We start from the raw sequence: 16,470 nt of genomic DNA on the forward strand, positions 1-16,470 counted from the left end.
ACTTTGCTATGCAGCTAGCCAAACGGGGAGCACCGTGAAGCTGTTGACCGAGACGACTAGGGTCTTTGGCTGCTCTTGTGGCCGGAGGCTGTACTTACTCTGGTTTCTCTTCATAACGCATAAGTCTTTCGCCTTTTACTAAAGACTTCCGTGGAGAGTAACACCAAAGAGTTAAAGGTATTTTTGGCGGGCTTAGCACTTTGGCTGAGCCCTGTACCGTTGTGCAAGGAAATAGAAAACTAGGTCAACAAGTACACCAGAGACTCCGTGGGCGGAGGTGCTAAGCACCAGCAGTTGTTATGGCAAAATACTGTGACACCCCGACGAGGACGGACCGGACCGGAGGGGCGGCCTTGTGCTGCCAACGGCCAGGGGTTATCGCTTCTCGGCCTTTTGGCTAAGATCAAGTGTAGTATCTGTTCTTATCAGTTTAATATCTGATACGTCCTCTATAAGGGGACAACATATTAAACGGATTTTTAGAACCAGGAGTTGAAAAAGGGGCTTGCTCCGTTCGCTCCACGCATCGACCCGGTATTGCAGTGCCGCTGGGAACGGTGCACCCTTCTCTCACTCTGTGGAAAAGCAACGTTTGAAAACATGGAAAGCCAGTCTGCAAGTCATACCTAATTTGACCAAAAGACCAAGAACAAAGTGGACGGCGCTTTTGTGCGCCTCGAAATTGGTCAAAGCAGCCTGTGCTGCGTTTTCTCCCCGTTTGCCTTAGCTAATCTATTCTCACCGGTAGCTTATTCAGGGTGTGAAAGAGTGTGCTCCTGCTTAGTACAGTGGCCAATCTTCCTACTTGTTGCGCAGGGGACAAGGGTTCAATTGCCCCGACGGGTAGACATGCTGTACAAACAAGCGCGGCCTGTTCCCCTCAAGCTTTGCGCACTTTAACACAACAAGACCAGTGATTTTGAGCACGGGGGATTGACCAGTCATTGCAGTGGCTCTAGGAGCCTGCGCGCAATGGCTACGCATGAGTTTCCGGGTCATCGGATTGGATTAAGCTCCTGAGAAGGCGGGGTGGAGTGCCAGCAAAGGCGTGGCCTGTACTTTGCTATGCAGCTAGCCAAACGGGGAGCACCGTGAAGCTGTTGACCGAGACGACTAGGGTCTTTGGCTGCTCTTGTGGCCGGAGGCTGTACTTACTCTGGTTTCTCTTCATAACGCATAAGTCTTTCGCCTTTTACTAAAGACTTCCGTGGAGAGTAACACCAAAGAGTTAAAGGTATTTTTGGCGGGCTTAGCACTTTGGCTGAGCCCTGTACCGTTGTGCAAGGAAATAGAAAACTAGGTCAACAAGTACACCAGAGACTCCGTGGGCGGAGGTGCTAAGCACCAGCAGTTGTTATGGCAAAATACTGTGACACCCCGACGAGGACGGACCGGACCGGAGGGGCGGCCTTGTGCTGCCAACGGCCAGGGGTTATCGCTTCTCGGCCTTTTGGCTAAGATCAAGTGTAGTATCTGTTCTTATCAGTTTAATATCTGATACGTCCTCTATAAGGGGACAACATATTAAACGGATTTTTAGAACCAGGAGTTGAAAAAGGGGCTTGCTCCGTTCGCTCCACGCATCGACCCGGTATTGCAGTGCCGCTGGGAACGGTGCACCCTTCTCTCACTCTGTGGAAAAGCAACGTTTGAAAACATGGAAAGCCAGTCTGCAAGTCATACCTAATTTGACCGAAAGACCAAGAACAAAGTGGACGGCGCTTTTGTGCGCCTCGAAATTGGTCAAAGCAGCCTGTGCTGCGTTTTCTCCCCGTTTGCCTTAGCTAATCTATTCTCACCGGTAGCTTATTCAGGGTGTGAAAGAGTGTGCTCCTGCTTAGTACAGTGGCCAATCTTCCTACTTGTTGCGCAGGGGACAAGGGTTCAATTGCCCCGACGGGTAGACATGCTGTACAAACAAGCGCGGCCTGTTCCCCTCAAGCTTTGCGCACTTTAACACAACAAGACCAGTGATTTTGAGCACGGGGGATTGACCAGTCATTGCAGTGGCTCTAGGAGCCTGCGCGCAATGGCTACGCATGAGTTTCCGGGTCATCGGATTGGATTAAGCTCCTGAGAAGGCGGGGTGGAGTGCCAGCAAAGGCGTGGCCTGTACTTTGCTATGCAGCTAGCCAAACGGGGAGCACCGTGAAGCTGTTGACCGAGACGACTAGGGTCTTTGGCTGCTCTTGTGGCCGGAGGCTGTACTTACTCTGGTTTCTCTTCATAACGCATAAGTCTTTCGCCTTTTACTAAAGACTTCCGTGGAGAGTAACACCAAAGAGTTAAAGGTATTTTTGGCGGGCTTAGCACTTTGGCTGAGCCCTGTACCGTTGTGCAAGGAAATAGAAAACTAGGTCAACAAGTACACCAGAGACTCCGTGGGCGGAGGTGCTAAGCACCAGCAGTTGTTATGGCAAAATACTGTGACACCCCGACGAGGACGGACCGGACCGGAGGGGCGGCCTTGTGCTGCCAACGGCCAGGGGTTATCGCTTCTCGGTCTTTTGGCTAAGACTGCGATCGCCTCCTGCTGGTGGTAAAAATTCTTGCCTGTTTGTGGCATCGATTGTTACCCACACTTGGGAGGAAAATATATTTATTCCTAAAGTGAAAAATATTACAATTTTTTGTGGTTGTATTTCTTTCACCAACAGGAATTCATCGGCTCAGAGTCTTTGCTTGCCTGCCCTCTGTGAGACCTTCACCAAGACCAAACCACCCGAGAAAAGGTAAGTGTTTTGTATTTCACCTTTTAGGAGTGATTTCACTGTTTTATTCTCCTTTTTAGCCCTGTTTTTAGTTCTTTGGTTTTTGTACGTGGTGGTTTAGTTTTCTTAATTGTTCTTAACGTGTGGTGTCCCCACCATGTCGGCTGGCCATGCCGGCATGCGGAGGCACCACAGCGTGCGTTTTAAGTTTAAAGAAAAAGATGGCAGGCTCCTGGAGATGTCCAGAATGGACTTCTCCAGGAAGCTCATACAAAAGGCATTAGGTTTCACGGCAAAGGACTTGAATTGTATTTTGACCCTTCCCTTCAACAAAGGATTCGATGTAAGTTTCGGATCCGCGATTGTGCATAGAGAATTTTGGACACGCTTTGAAAAGGTAAAAACCCAGTTTTCTGCTTTCAATGTAGAGAAACTGACTGACAATGCCTCAAAAGTGGTTATTGTCAGAATGTTCAATGAGACAGTGAATGCAGATGACATTTGTTTGTGGCTGGGAAGATATTGCACTGTTAAGGGCCAGGCTACCAAAGTGAGAGATGAGGATGGCATTTGGACTTGCGCCTGGAGGGTCCCCATTCAACAATGGCAGGACCCCCAGGGCTACCAGGGCCTGAAACATCTGCCATCAATGATAGTTCTGGGAGACAACAGAGGCTACATTCACTACCAGGGACAACCCAAGCTCTGCCGCAAGTGTGGTGAGCATGGGCACCTGGTAGAAGCGTGCCAAAAAATTGTTTGTGGGAAGTGTAGAGAAATTGGGCATGCTTTTGAGCAGTGTCCAAATGGCAGAAAGTGTAATCTTTGTGGAGAGTCAAATCATATCTTCAGAGATTGCCCAAAATCCTTTGCCAACAAGCTAAAGGCTAACAAGAAGGCCGAGAATGAGGAACAAGATGGTGGACAAAGGGAGGCAGTTGGAGAGCAAATTGAAAAGGCTGGGCTAGAAAATTCAAATCTCCCGCCAAATCCTGTGGTTGGAGGAGAGGGATCAGGTGAGGCGGGAGAGGGGGAGGGGCCTGTTATTGCCCCACAAATGGAGAGTGCTGAGGGAGAGGAGGCAATGCAGGCAGAGAGCGGAACTGGAAATGATGGCCCCCTCCCCGATGCCCAGCAAATCAAGAGGCCTGCTTCAGAACTGTCCCCTGAGACTCCTGGAGCCTCAGGGAAGCGGGGGAGAGCTGTGTACCCCTCAGACAGCTCGTCTGTGGAGGAGTCCAGAGTCTTCCCCTCCAGTTCTCCAAACCAGGTCTCCTTTTTAAATGTAGCTCTGCAATCAACCCCCAAGGACTCAGTACTGAACGCGGCATTACCCCCAAGACCAGCTGCCAGAGTCCGGAAAGGGAATGGAGCTCAGACCCCTCCCCTTTCCCCCATAAAGGGAAAGGAAGAGCTGCATTCACAATTATTTGGTTAGCTGCATTTCTCTTTTAGGTTTTTAACCCTGTTATTTCAATTCTTTTAAACTGTCATGCCTGTTGTTTTAAACATAATACACATGACCCTCATCATTTCCACCCTCAATGTGAGAAGTGTGAGGTCAGGAGTTAGAGCCACAACAGTTTTATCCTTTCTGAGTGCTTTTAATGCAGATGTGTTTTTACTCCAGGAGTGTGCCATACCGTTTTTAAAACACTACAGGGAATGGGAGGAGAAGTGGCCACAAGAATCCATATGGAGCGGATCAAATGAAAACAGGAACGATGGAGTGGCCATTTTAATTAAAAACCCCTCTATTCTGGTGAAGGGCAGCACTGTGGTGAGAGACGGGCGGGCACTTTTAGCACATCTGACGTACATGGGAAAGGATTTTAACGTACTAAATATTTATGGTTTTAACGACAGAAACGACAGGTATGACCTTTTAGAAGACCTGCAGTCCCACTTGCTGGGTAGGGCACCGCTAGTGGTAGGAGGGGATTTTAACTGTGTTTTATCCAGCAAGGATAGGAAGGGGGCAGGGGAGGATTTTAAAATTGATAAAACATCGTGTTTATTGCAGGGTTTATGCAGGGATTTTAAACTCCAAGACTGTTTTAAAATCATGCATCCCGGAGAGGAAGGCTTCACCTGGTTCAGTGGTGACGGCAACAGAGCCTCTCGCATAGACTATATTTTTACAAGGGACTGCCCGCCAACCGATGCTAGATTGACCCCTGTTTTCTTCTCTGATCACATAATGCTCTCCTGCACCCTCTCACCTTTTTCGGGTTTGACAACAGGAAGTGGTCTGTGGAAGCTCAACTGCTCCCTGTTAGAGGATAGGGAGTTAGTTAGCCAGTTCAGGGAGCAGTATAAAGAGTGGCAGACCCTTCAAGACTTGTACGACACACGTGCACACTGGTGGGAAATGGTGAAGGGAAGGACCCAGACTTTTTTTAGAAAGGCAGGTAAAAAGAAAAAAGATAAGGAAAACAGACGCATGCTGGGACTGCAGAAGCGACTACAGCGCTATTTTAAACTACAGCAACAGGGCATGGATTTTAGCGAAGATATTAAACAAGTCAAAACAGAAATGTCGGTTTTAGCAGACATTAAAAGTAAGGGTGTCATTCTAAGAAGTAAAGAAAGGGAGATCGAGGAAGGGGAAAAGTGTACCAGATATTTTTTTAAGAAAATTGTCAACAAAGGGGGGGGTATTTTACAACTAAAAAAAGAAAGTGGGTACACAGCAAACACAACAGAAGAAATCAAAGACACTATAGAGAGCTTTTACGGGGATCTTTACAAAGAAAAAAATATTAAAACAGACACCATGACAGAGGTTTTAAAATTCATTGACAAAACAGTAAAGGACAGTGTGCTTTTAACCCAAGGTTTTACCCTTTTAGAGTTAGATAAATGTGTACAAAATTTTAAGAAAGGGAAGTCCCCAGGAGAAGACGGGCTTCCCTTGGACTTTTATCTGACTTTTTGGGACATTTTAGCACCGGACCTACATTCTGTTTTTATGGATTTCGAAGGACTAGACAGACTACCTGACAGTTTTAGAGCAGGGATAGTGACTCTACTATACAAAAAAAATGACAGGACTGAACTGAAAAACTGGAGACCTATCACCCTCTTAAATCTTGACTGCAAACTTTTTAGTAAACTTTTATCTGCTCGTATGTCCCTGGTTTTAGAGGAGGTGATTCACCCGGATCAAGCCTGTGCCATCCCGGGGAGGAAGATCACCGACAGCCTCGTACTGATCCGAGACACCATCTGTTATGCGAGAGACAGAAACATCCGGCTAGTAGTCCTAAATTTAGATTTTGAGAAAGCCTTTGATCGGATCTCGCACCAGTACCTTTTCCAGGTACTGCAAAAAATGGGGTTTCCAGAAAGGTTTATAGCTTGGGTGGGATTGCTGTACCGGGACATTACCAGCAGATTTGTTGTTAATGGGCATCTAACAAAAGCAGTTAACATACACTGCGGTGTCCGTCAGGGTTGTCCGTTATCAGCCCTCCTCTACGTGACCTGTATAGAGCCGTTGGCACAGATCTTGAGAAGGGACCAAAGAATCAATGGGGTGGCAATCCCGGGGAGCGGGGGATTGACCACCAAATGTGCAATATATATGGACGATTTTAACATTTTATGTACTGACCTTTTATCTGTCAACAGGACACTGGACTTGACTGACTGGTTCGGACAGGCCTCTGGGTCAAAGCTTAACCGAGATAAGACTCAAGCCCAAACTTACGGACCGTGGACAGCGACCGAGACGACAGGACTCCCCTTGACTGTGACCCAGACTGACCAAAAAATACTGGGGGTTAAATTTGACAGGGAGGGGGGAGGAAAAGGAAACTGGCCAGACGTGGTAGGGAAAGTTAGACAGAGACTAGGGTACTGGGGACTTAGAAGACTGACAATGGAAGGAAAGGTTTTAATCATTAAAGCAGTGATTTTACCTTTGCTTTTATTAATCAGTTCTGTTTTTATCCCACCACGAAGAGTGCTTTTAGATCTGGAACGCGCCATCTTTTATTTCCTGTGGGGGTCCAAGTGGGAGAGGCTGAGGAGAGAGGTGATGAAAAAGCCGAAAGAGAAAGGAGGAAAGGGAGTCCCGGACCTACACCAGTTTTTAGGAAGCCGATACAGCACCCTGCACATCACCTACGCCACAGCCCCATCCAGAGATGACAAAACGACAGCAATGGCACGATTCTGGATGGGGTCCTACCTCAGACACCTAAAAGTTTTACCCATTGATCTTAGAGTACCTGTGTCTTTTAATCTGCCACCGGCCTACGCTTTTATCCGGAAATTCTTAAAGCATTTTAAACTAGAGCAAGAGGAGCTGTCTATTTTAACCCACCATCGCTCTCTTCTCTCTGTTGTGCAGGAGCGGGAATCAATGTATCCAGTGCGCGGGCTCACAATAGGTGAGTCCTCAACAGTTTGGCGCAACGTAAACCATCCCGCCCTCCCGAACAGACTCCGGGACCTGTCGTGGATGGTGGCTCATGAGATCCTCCCAGTCAGGTCCGTAATGCACTCCCGGGGCATGTCAACGCTCTCAACTTGCCCCCGACCGGGGTGTGGCGCACCTGAGTCGGTGAGGCATCTGCTCTGGGAGTGCAGCGCTGCTGTAGACCAGTGGGCAATGGCCGGCTCCCTAAAATTCCCGTACTTACCAGCAGGGGAGGTCCTGACAGCACAGCTAGTGCTGTACGGGGTGGGCCAGGAACAAACATTACCAGCAGACTTTGCCAAACAGTGGCTCACCCTGGCCGCCATCAAAGACGCCATATGGACCTCCAGAAACCTGCTGGTAAGGAAGCACATGCAGATCCCCCCCGTGGCTGCGATCCAGATGGCCACAGCGGCGGTGCAAGCAGCCGTCGCTGCAGGCGGCAGGCCTAGGACGCAGCCACAAAGAAGAATCGCCCCTGTGCCCATTCGGACGTGGGAGCCGGAGCCACACAAATAAAGGGTCAAGGCAGCGGCGGCCTGGCTCTCCGGGTGTGGCAGGTGGGAAGGAGCAGAAGGGAGAGGGTCCCCTCTGAGCACCAGGAACAGGTTCCGAGAGACCCAAAGCTGTTCGGGAGAGCGGGATGAGTTGATCCTTGTTAGGGACTCATCCCGCCCCTGCACAACGAATGTACACTGATATACACAGAGACAATTATTTATTTATTCATTTATTTATTTATTTTCCACAACTTTTAATACAATGTTATCTTATCTGTAATCCACTTTAAAACAATTGCTTTTATTGTTTTAAACAAAGGAACGTGGTTTTACAGAGTATTCATATTTATTTGTTTGTTGTATTTTGAAAAGATGTGTGTTTGTGAAGGATTTTATGATTGTAAACAGTGTACGACTTTTTGAAAAAAGTGTCAATAAATTTTTTCGAAAGAAAGAAAAAAATCTGTTCTTATCAGTTTTATATCTGATACGTCCTCTATAAGGGGACAACATATTAAACGGATTTTTAGAACCAGGAGTTGAAAAAGGGGCTTGCTCCGTTCGCTCCACGCATCGACCCGGTATTGCAGTGCCGCTGGGAACGGTGCACCCTTCTCTCACTCTGTGGAAAAGCAACGTTTGAAAACATGGAAAGCCAGTCTGCAAGTCATACCTAATTTGACCGAAAGACCAAGAACAAAGTGGACGGCGCTTTTGTGCGCCTCGAAATTGGTCAAAGCAGCCTGTGCTGCGTTTTCTCCCCGTTTGCCTTAGCTAATCTATTCTCACCGGTAGCTTATTCAGGGTGTGAAAGAGTGTGCTCCTGCTTAGTACAGTGGCCAATCTTCCTACTTGTTGCGCAGGGGACAAGGGTTCAATTGCCCCGACGGGTAGACATGCTGTACAAACAAGCGCGGCCTGTTCCCCTCAAGCTTTGCGCACTTTAACACAACAAGACCAGTGATTTTGAGCACGGGGGATTGACCAGTCATTGCAGTGGCTCTAGGAGCCTGCGCGCAATGGCTACGCATGAGTTTCCGGGTCATCGGATTGGATTAAGCTCCTGAGAAGGCGGGGTGGAGTGCCAGCAAAGGCGTGGCCTGTACTTTGCTATGCAGCTAGCCAAACGGGGAGCACCGTGAAGCTGTTGACCGAGACGACTAGGGTCTTTGGCTGCTCTTGTGGCCGGAGGCTGTACTTACTCTGGTTTCTCTTCATAACGCATAAGTCTTTCGCCTTTTACTAAAGACTTCCGTGGAGAGTAACACCAAAGAGTTAAAGGTATTTTTGGCGGGCTTAGCACTTTGGCTGAGCCCTGTACCGTTGTGCAAGGAAATAGAAAACTAGGTCAACAAGTACACCAGAGACTCCGTGGGCGGAGGTGCTAAGCACCAGCAGTTGTTATGGCAAAATACTGTGACACCCCGACGAGGACGGACCGGACCGGAGGGGCGGCCTTGTGCTGCCAACGGCCAGGGGTTATCGCTTCTCGGCCTTTTGGCTAAGACTGCGATCGCCTCCTGCTGGTGGTAAAAATTCTTGCCTGTTTGTGGCATTGATTGTTACCCACACTTGGGAGGATAATATATTTATTCCTAAAGTGAAAAATATTACAATTTTTTGTGGTTGTATTTCTTTCACCAACAGGAATTCATCGGCTCAGAGTCTTTGCTTGCCTGCCCTCTGTGAGACCTTCACCAAGACCAAACCTCCCGAGAAAAGGTAAGTGTTTTGTATTTCACCTTTTAGGAGTGATTTCACTGTTTTATTCTCCTTTTTAGCCCTGTTTTTAGTTCTTTGGTTTTTGTACGTGGTGGTTTAGTTTTCTTAATTGTTCTTAACGTGTGGTGTCCCCACCATGTCGGCTGGCCATGCCGGCATGCGGAGGCACCACAGCGTGCGTTTTAAGTTTAAAGAAAAAGATGGCAGGCTCCTGGAGATGTCCAGAATGGACTTCTCCAGGAAGCTCATACAAAAGGCATTAGGTTTCACGGCAAAGGACTTGAATTGTATTTTGACCCTTCCCTTCAACAAAGGATTCGATGTAAGTTTCGGATCCGCGATTGTGCATAGAGAATTTTGGACACGCTTTGAAAAGGTAAAAACCCAGTTTTCTGCTTTCAATGTAGAGAAACTGACTGACAATGCCTCAAAAGTGGTTATTGTCAGAATGTTCAATGAGACAGTGAATGCAGATGACATTTGTTTGTGGCTGGGAAGATATTGCACTGTTAAGGGCCAGGCTACCAAAGTGAGAGATGAGGATGGCATTTGGACTTGCGCCTGGAGGGTCCCCATTCAACAATGGCAGGACCCCCAGGGCTACCAGGGCCTGAAACATCTGCCATCAATGATAGTTCTGGGAGACAACAGAGGCTACATTCACTACCAGGGACAACCCAAGCTCTGCCGCAAGTGTGGTGAGCATGGGCACCTGGTAGAAGCGTGCCAAAAAATTGTTTGTGGGAAGTGTAGAGAAATTGGGCATGCTTTTGAGCAGTGTCCAAATGGCAGAAAGTGTAATCTTTGTGGAGAGTCAAATCATATCTTCAGAGATTGCCCAAAATCCTTTGCCAACAAGCTAAAGGCTAACAAGAAGGCCGAGAATGAGGAACAAGATGGTGGACAAAGGGAGGCAGTTGGAGAGCAAATTGAAAAGGCTGGGCTAGAAAATTCAAATCTCCCGCCAAATCCTGTGGTTGGAGGAGAGGGATCAGGTGAGGCGGGAGAGGGGGAGGGGCCTGTTATTGCCCCACAAATGGAGAGTGCTGAGGGAGAGGAGGCAATGCAGGCAGAGAGCGGAACTGGAAATGATGGCCCCCTCCCCGATGCCCAGCAAATCAAGAGGCCTGCTTCAGAACTGTCCCCTGAGACTCCTGGAGCCTCAGAGAAGAGGGGGAGAGCTGTGTACCCCTCAGACAGCTCGTCTGTGGAGGAGTCCAGAGTCTTCCCCTCCAGTTCTCCAAACCAGGTCTCCTTTTTAAATGTAGCTCTGCAATCAACCCCCAAGGACTCAGTACTGAACGCGGCATTACCCCCAAGACCAGCTGCCAGAGTCCGGAAAGGGAATGGAGCTCAGACCCCTCCCCTTTCCCCCATAAAGGGAAAGGAAGAGCTGCATTCACAATTATTTGGTTAGCTGCATTTCTCTTTTAGGTTTTTAACCCTGTTATTTCAATTCTTTTAAACTGTCATGCCTGTTGTTTTAAACATAATACACATGACCCTCATCATTTCCACCCTCAATGTGAGAAGTGTGAGGTCAGGAGTTAGAGCCACAACAGTTTTATCCTTTCTGAGTGCTTTTAATGCAGATGTGTTTTTACTCCAGGAGTGTGCCATACCGTTTTTAAAACACTACAGGGAATGGGAGGAGAAGTGGCCACAAGAATCCATATGGAGCGGATCAAATGAAAACAGGAACGATGGAGTGGCCATTTTAATTAAAAACCCCTCTATTCTGGTGAAGGGCAGCACTGTGGTGAGAGACGGGCGGGCACTTTTAGCACATCTGACGTACATGGGAAAGGATTTTAACGTACTAAATATTTATGGTTTTAACGACAGAAACGACAGGTATGACCTTTTAGAAGACCTGCAGTCCCACTTGCTGGGTAGGGCACCGCTAGTGGTAGGAGGGGATTTTAACTGTGTTTTATCCAGCAAGGATAGGAAGGGGGCAGGGGAGGATTTTAAAATTGATAAAACATCGTGTTTATTGCAGGGTTTATGCAGGGATTTTAAACTCCAAGACTGTTTTAAAATCATGCATCCCGGAGAGGAAGGCTTCACCTGGTTCAGTGGTGACGGCAACAGAGCCTCTCGCATAGACTATATTTTTACAAGGGACTGCCCGCCAACCGATGCTAGATTGACCCCTGTTTTCTTCTCTGATCACATAATGCTCTCCTGCACCCTCTCACCTTTTTCGGGTTTGACAACAGGAAGTGGTCTGTGGAAGCTCAACTGCTCCCTGTTAGAGGATAGGGAGTTAGTTAGCCAGTTCAGGGAGCAGTATAAAGAGTGGCAGACCCTTCAAGACTTGTACGACACACGTGCACACTGGTGGGAAATGGTGAAGGGAAAGACCCAGACTTTTTTTAGAAAGGCAGGTCAAAAGAAAAAAGATAAGGAAAACAGACGCATGCTGGGACTGCAGAAGCGACTACAGCGCTATTTTAAACTACAGCAACAGGGCATGGATTTTAGCGAAGATATTAAACAAGTCAAAACAGAAATGTCGGTTTTAGCAGACATTAAAAGTAAGGGTGTCATTCTAAGAAGTAAAGAAAGGGAGATCGAGGAAGGGGAAAAGTGTACCAGATATTTTTTTAAGAAAATTGTCAACAAAGGGGGGGGTATTTTACAACTAAAAAAAGAAAGTGGGTACACAGCAAACACAACAGAAGAAATCAAAGACACTATAGAGAGCTTTTACGGGGATCTTTACAAAGAAAAAAATATTAAAACAGACACCATGACAGAGGTTTTAAAATTCATTGACAAAACAGTAAAGGACAGTGTGCTTTTAACCCAAGGTTTTACCCTTTTAGAGTTAGATAAATGTGTACAAAATTTTAAGAAAGGGAAGTCCCCAGGAGAAGACGGGCTTCCCTTGGACTTTTATCTGACTTTTTGGGACATTTTAGCACCGGACCTACTTTCTGTTTTTATGGATTTCGAAGGACTAGACAGACTACCTGACAGTTTTAGAGCAGGGATAGTGACTCTACTATACAAAAAAAATGACAGGACTGAACTGAAAAACTGGAGACCTATCACCCTCTTAAATCTTGACTGCAAACTTTTTAGTAAACTTTTATCTGCTCGTATGTCCCTGGTTTTAGAGGAGGTGATTCACCCGGATCAAGCCTGTGCCATCCCGGGGAGGAAGATCACCGACAGCCTCGTACTGATCCGAGACACCATCTGTTATGCGAGAGACAGAAACATCCGGCTAGTAGTCCTAAATTTAGATTTTGAGAAAGCCTTTGATCGGATCTCGCACCAGTACCTTTTCCAGGTACTGCAAAAAATGGGGTTTCCAGAAAGGTTTATAGCTTGGGTGGGATTGCTGTACCGGGACATTACCAGCAGATTTGTTGTTAATGGGCATCTAACAAAAGCAGTTAACATACACTGCGGTGTCCGTCAGGGTTGTCCGTTATCAGCCCTCCTCTACGTGACCTGTATAGAGCCGTTGGCACAGATCTTGAGAAGGGACCAAAGAATCAATGGGGTGGCAATCCCGGGGAGCGGGGGATTGACCACCAAATGTGCAATATATATGGACGATTTTAACATTTTATGTACTGACCTTTTATCTGTCAACAGGACACTGGACTTGACTGACTGGTTCGGACAGGCCTCTGGGTCAAAGCTTAACCGAGATAAGACTCAAGCCCAAACTTACGGACCGTGGACAGCGACCGAGACGACAGGACTCCCCTTGACTGTGACCCAGACTGACCAAAAAATACTGGGGGTTAAATTTGACAGGGAGGGGGGAGGAAAAGGAAACTGGCCAGACGTGGTAGGGAAAGTTAGACAGAGACTAGGGTACTGGGGACTTAGAAGACTGACAATGGAAGGAAAGGTTTTAATCATTAAAGCAGTGATTTTACCTTTGCTTTTATTAATCAGTTCTGTTTTTATCCCACCACGAAGAGTGCTTTTAGATCTGGAACGCGCCATCTTTTATTTCCTGTGGGGGTCCAAGTGGGAGAGGCTGAGGAGAGAGGTGATGAAAAAGCCGAAAGAGAAAGGAGGAAAGGGAGTCCCGGACCTACACCAGTTTTTAGGAAGCCGATACAGCACCCTGCACATCACCTACGCCACAGCCCCATCCAGAGATGACAAAACGACAGCAATGGCACGATTCTGGATGGGGTCCTACCTCAGACACCTAAAAGTTTTACCCATTGATCTTAGAGTACCTGTGTCTTTTAATCTGCCACCGGCCTACGCTTTTATCCGGAAATTCTTAAAGCATTTTAAACTAGAGCAAGAGGAGCTGTCTATTTTAACCCACCATCGCTCTCTTCTCTCTGTTGTGCAGGAGCGGGAATCAATGTATCCAGTGCGCGGGCTCACAATAGGTGAGTCCTCAACAGTTTGGCGCAACGTAAACCATCCCGCCCTCCCGAACAGACTCCGGGACCTGTCGTGGATGGTGGCTCATGAGATCCTCCCAGTCAGGTCCGTAATGCACTCCCGGGGCATGTCAACGCTCTCAACTTGCCCCCGACCGGGGTGTGGCGCACCTGAGTCGGTGAGGCATCTGCTCTGGGAGTGCAGCGCTGCTGTAGACCAGTGGGCAATGGCCGGCTCCCTAAAATTCCCGTACTTACCAGCAGGGGAGGTCCTGACAGCACAGCTAGTGCTGTACGGGGTGGGCCAGGAACAAACATTACCAGCAGACTTTGCCAAACAGTGGCTCACCCTGGCCGCCATCAAAGACGCCATATGGACCTCCAGAAACCTGCTGGTAAGGAAGCACATGCAGATCCCCCCCGTGGCTGCGATCCAGATGGCCACAGCGGCGGTGCAAGCAGCCGTCGCTGCAGGCGGCAGGCCTAGGACGCAGCCACAAAGAAGAATCGCCTCTGTGCCCATTCGGACGTGGGAGCCGGAGCCACACAAATAAAGGGTCAAGGCAGCGGCGGCCTGGCTCTCCGGGTGTGGCAGGTGGGAAGGAGCAGAAGGGAGAGGGTCCCCTCTGAGCACCAGGAACAGGTTCCGAGAGACCCAAAGCTGTTCGGGAGAGCGGGATGAGTTGATCCTTGTTAGGGACTCATCCCGCCCCTGCACAACGAATGTACACTGATATACACAGAGACAATTATTTATTTATTCATTTATTTATTTATTTTCCACAACTTTTAATACAACGTTATCTTATCTGTAATCCACTTTAAAACAATTGCTTTTATTGTTTTAAACAAAGGAACGTGGTTTTACAGAGTATTCATATTTATTTGTTTGTTGTATTTTGAAAAGATGTGTGTTTGTGAAGGATTTTATGATTGTAAACAGTGTACGACTTTTTGAAAAAAGTGTCAATAAATTTTTTCGAAAGAAAAAAATCTGTTCTTATCAGTTTAATATCTGATACGTCCTCTATAAGGGGACAACATATTAAACGGATTTTTAGAACCAGGAGTTGAAAAAGGGGCTTGCTCCGTTCGCTCCACGCATCGACCCGGTATTGCAGTGCCGCTGGGAACGGTGCACCCTTCTCTCACTCTGTGGAAAAGCAACGTTTGAAAACATGGAAAGCCAGTCTGCAAGTCATACCTAATTTGACCGAAAGACCAAGAACAAAGTGGACGGCGCTTTTGTGCGCCTCGAAATTGGTCAAAGCAGCCTGTGCTGCGTTTTCTCCCCGTTTGCCTTAGCTAATCTATTCTCACCGGTAGCTTATTCAGGGTGTGAAAGAGTGTGCTCCTGCTTAGTACAGTGGCCAATCTTCCTACTTGTTGCGCAGGGGACAAGGGTTCAATTGCCCCGACGGGTAGACATGCTGTACAAACAAGCGCGGCCTGTTCCCCTCAAGCTTTGCGCACTTTAACACAACAAGACCAGTGATTTTGAGCACGGGGGATTGACCAGTCATTGCAGTGGCTCTAGGAGCCTGCGCGCAATGGCTACGCATGAGTTTCCGGGTCATCGGATTGGATTAAGCTCCTGAGAAGGCGGGGTGGAGTGCCAGCAAAGGCGTGGCCTGTACTTTGCTATGCAGCTAGCCAAACGGGGAGCACCGTGAAGCTGTTGACCGAGACGACTAGGGTCTTTGGCTGCTCTTGTGGCCGGAGGCTGTACTTACTCTGGTTTCTCTTCATAACGCATAAGTCTTTCGCCTTTTACTAAAGACTTCCGTGGAGAGTAACACCAAAGAGTTAAAGGTATTTTTGGCGGGCTTAGCACTTTGGCTGAGCCCTGTACCGTTGTGCAAGGAAATAGAAAACTAGGTCAACAAGTACACCAGAGACTCCGTGGGCGGAGGTGCTAAGCACCAGCAGTTGTTATGGCAAAATACTGTGACACCCCGACGAGGACGGACCGGACCGGAGGGGCGGCCTTGTGCTGCCAACGGCCAGGGGTTATCGCTTCTCGGCCTTTTGGCTAAGATCAAGTGTAGTATCTGTTCTTATCAGTTTTATATCTGATACGTCCTCTATAAGGGGACAACATATTAAACGGATTTTTAGAACCAGGAGTTGAAAAAGGGGCTTGCTCCGTTCGCTCCACGCATCGACCCGGTATTGCAGTGCCGCTGGGAACGGTGCACCCTTCTCTCACTCTGTGGAAAAGCAACGTTTGAAAACATGGAAAGCCAGTCTGCAAGTCATACCTAATTTGACCGAAAGACCAAGAACAAAGTGGACGGCGCTTTTGTGCGCCTCGAAATTGGTCAAAGCAGCCTGTGCTGCGTTTTCTCCCCGTTTGCCTTAGCTAATCTATTCTCACCGGTAGCTTATTCAGGGTGTGAAAGAGTGTGCTCCTGCTTAGTACAGTGGCCAATCTTCCTACTTGTTGCGCAGGGGACAAGGGTTCAATTGCCCCGACGGGTAGACATGCTGTACAAACAAGCGCGGCCTGTTCCCCTCAAGCTTTGCGCACTTTAACACAACAAGACCAGTGATTTTGAGCACGGGGGATTGACCAGTCATTGCAGTGGCTCTAGGAGCCTGCGCGCAATGGCTACGCATGAGTTTCCGGGTCATCGGATTGGATTAAGCTCCTGAGAAGGCGGGGTGGAGTGCCAGCAAAGGCGTGGCCTGTACTTTGCTATGCAGCTAGCCAAACGGGGAGCACCGTGAAGCTGTTGACC

General features: G+C 48.0%; 9 non-coding genes and 1 pseudogene across 9 annotated transcripts; all 10 read left to right on the top strand.

Annotated features, from left to right (window-relative positions):
* Positions 1-94: 94 nt before the first annotated feature.
* Positions 95-210, top strand: LOC144538627 (U5 spliceosomal RNA). Its single transcript, XR_013504413.1, has one exon. It is a non-coding gene; the product is annotated as a U5 spliceosomal RNA (small nuclear RNA).
* Positions 211-377: 167 nt separating this feature from the next.
* LOC144538795 (U2 spliceosomal RNA) lies at positions 378-568 on the top strand. Its single transcript, XR_013504579.1, has one exon. It is a non-coding gene; the product is annotated as a U2 spliceosomal RNA (small nuclear RNA).
* A 583-nt stretch (positions 569-1,151) lies between these two features.
* LOC144538628 (U5 spliceosomal RNA) lies at positions 1,152-1,267 on the top strand. Its single transcript, XR_013504414.1, has one exon. It is a non-coding gene; the product is annotated as a U5 spliceosomal RNA (small nuclear RNA).
* Positions 1,268-1,434: 167 nt separating this feature from the next.
* On the top strand, positions 1,435-1,625 carry LOC144538796 (U2 spliceosomal RNA). The gene has a single exon (XR_013504580.1). It is a non-coding gene; the product is annotated as a U2 spliceosomal RNA (small nuclear RNA).
* Positions 1,626-2,208: 583 nt separating this feature from the next.
* Positions 2,209-2,324, top strand: LOC144538629 (U5 spliceosomal RNA). Its single transcript, XR_013504415.1, has one exon. It is a non-coding gene; the product is annotated as a U5 spliceosomal RNA (small nuclear RNA).
* Positions 2,325-8,071: 5,747 nt separating this feature from the next.
* LOC144538871 (U2 spliceosomal RNA) lies at positions 8,072-8,252 on the top strand (annotated as a pseudogene).
* Positions 8,253-8,835: 583 nt separating this feature from the next.
* Positions 8,836-8,951, top strand: LOC144538631 (U5 spliceosomal RNA). Its single transcript, XR_013504417.1, has one exon. It is a non-coding gene; the product is annotated as a U5 spliceosomal RNA (small nuclear RNA).
* Positions 8,952-14,689: 5,738 nt separating this feature from the next.
* On the top strand, positions 14,690-14,875 carry LOC144538833 (U2 spliceosomal RNA). Its single transcript, XR_013504616.1, has one exon. It is a non-coding gene; the product is annotated as a U2 spliceosomal RNA (small nuclear RNA).
* A 583-nt stretch (positions 14,876-15,458) lies between these two features.
* Positions 15,459-15,574, top strand: LOC144538632 (U5 spliceosomal RNA). The gene has a single exon (XR_013504418.1). It is a non-coding gene; the product is annotated as a U5 spliceosomal RNA (small nuclear RNA).
* Positions 15,575-15,741: 167 nt separating this feature from the next.
* LOC144538823 (U2 spliceosomal RNA) lies at positions 15,742-15,932 on the top strand. The gene has a single exon (XR_013504607.1). It is a non-coding gene; the product is annotated as a U2 spliceosomal RNA (small nuclear RNA).
* Positions 15,933-16,470: the final 538 nt, after the last annotated feature.

Source organism: Centroberyx gerrardi, chromosome 4, assembly GCF_048128805.1.
Source record: "Centroberyx gerrardi isolate f3 chromosome 4, fCenGer3.hap1.cur.20231027, whole genome shotgun sequence".
NCBI lineage: Eukaryota > Metazoa > Chordata > Actinopteri > Beryciformes > Berycidae > Centroberyx > Centroberyx gerrardi.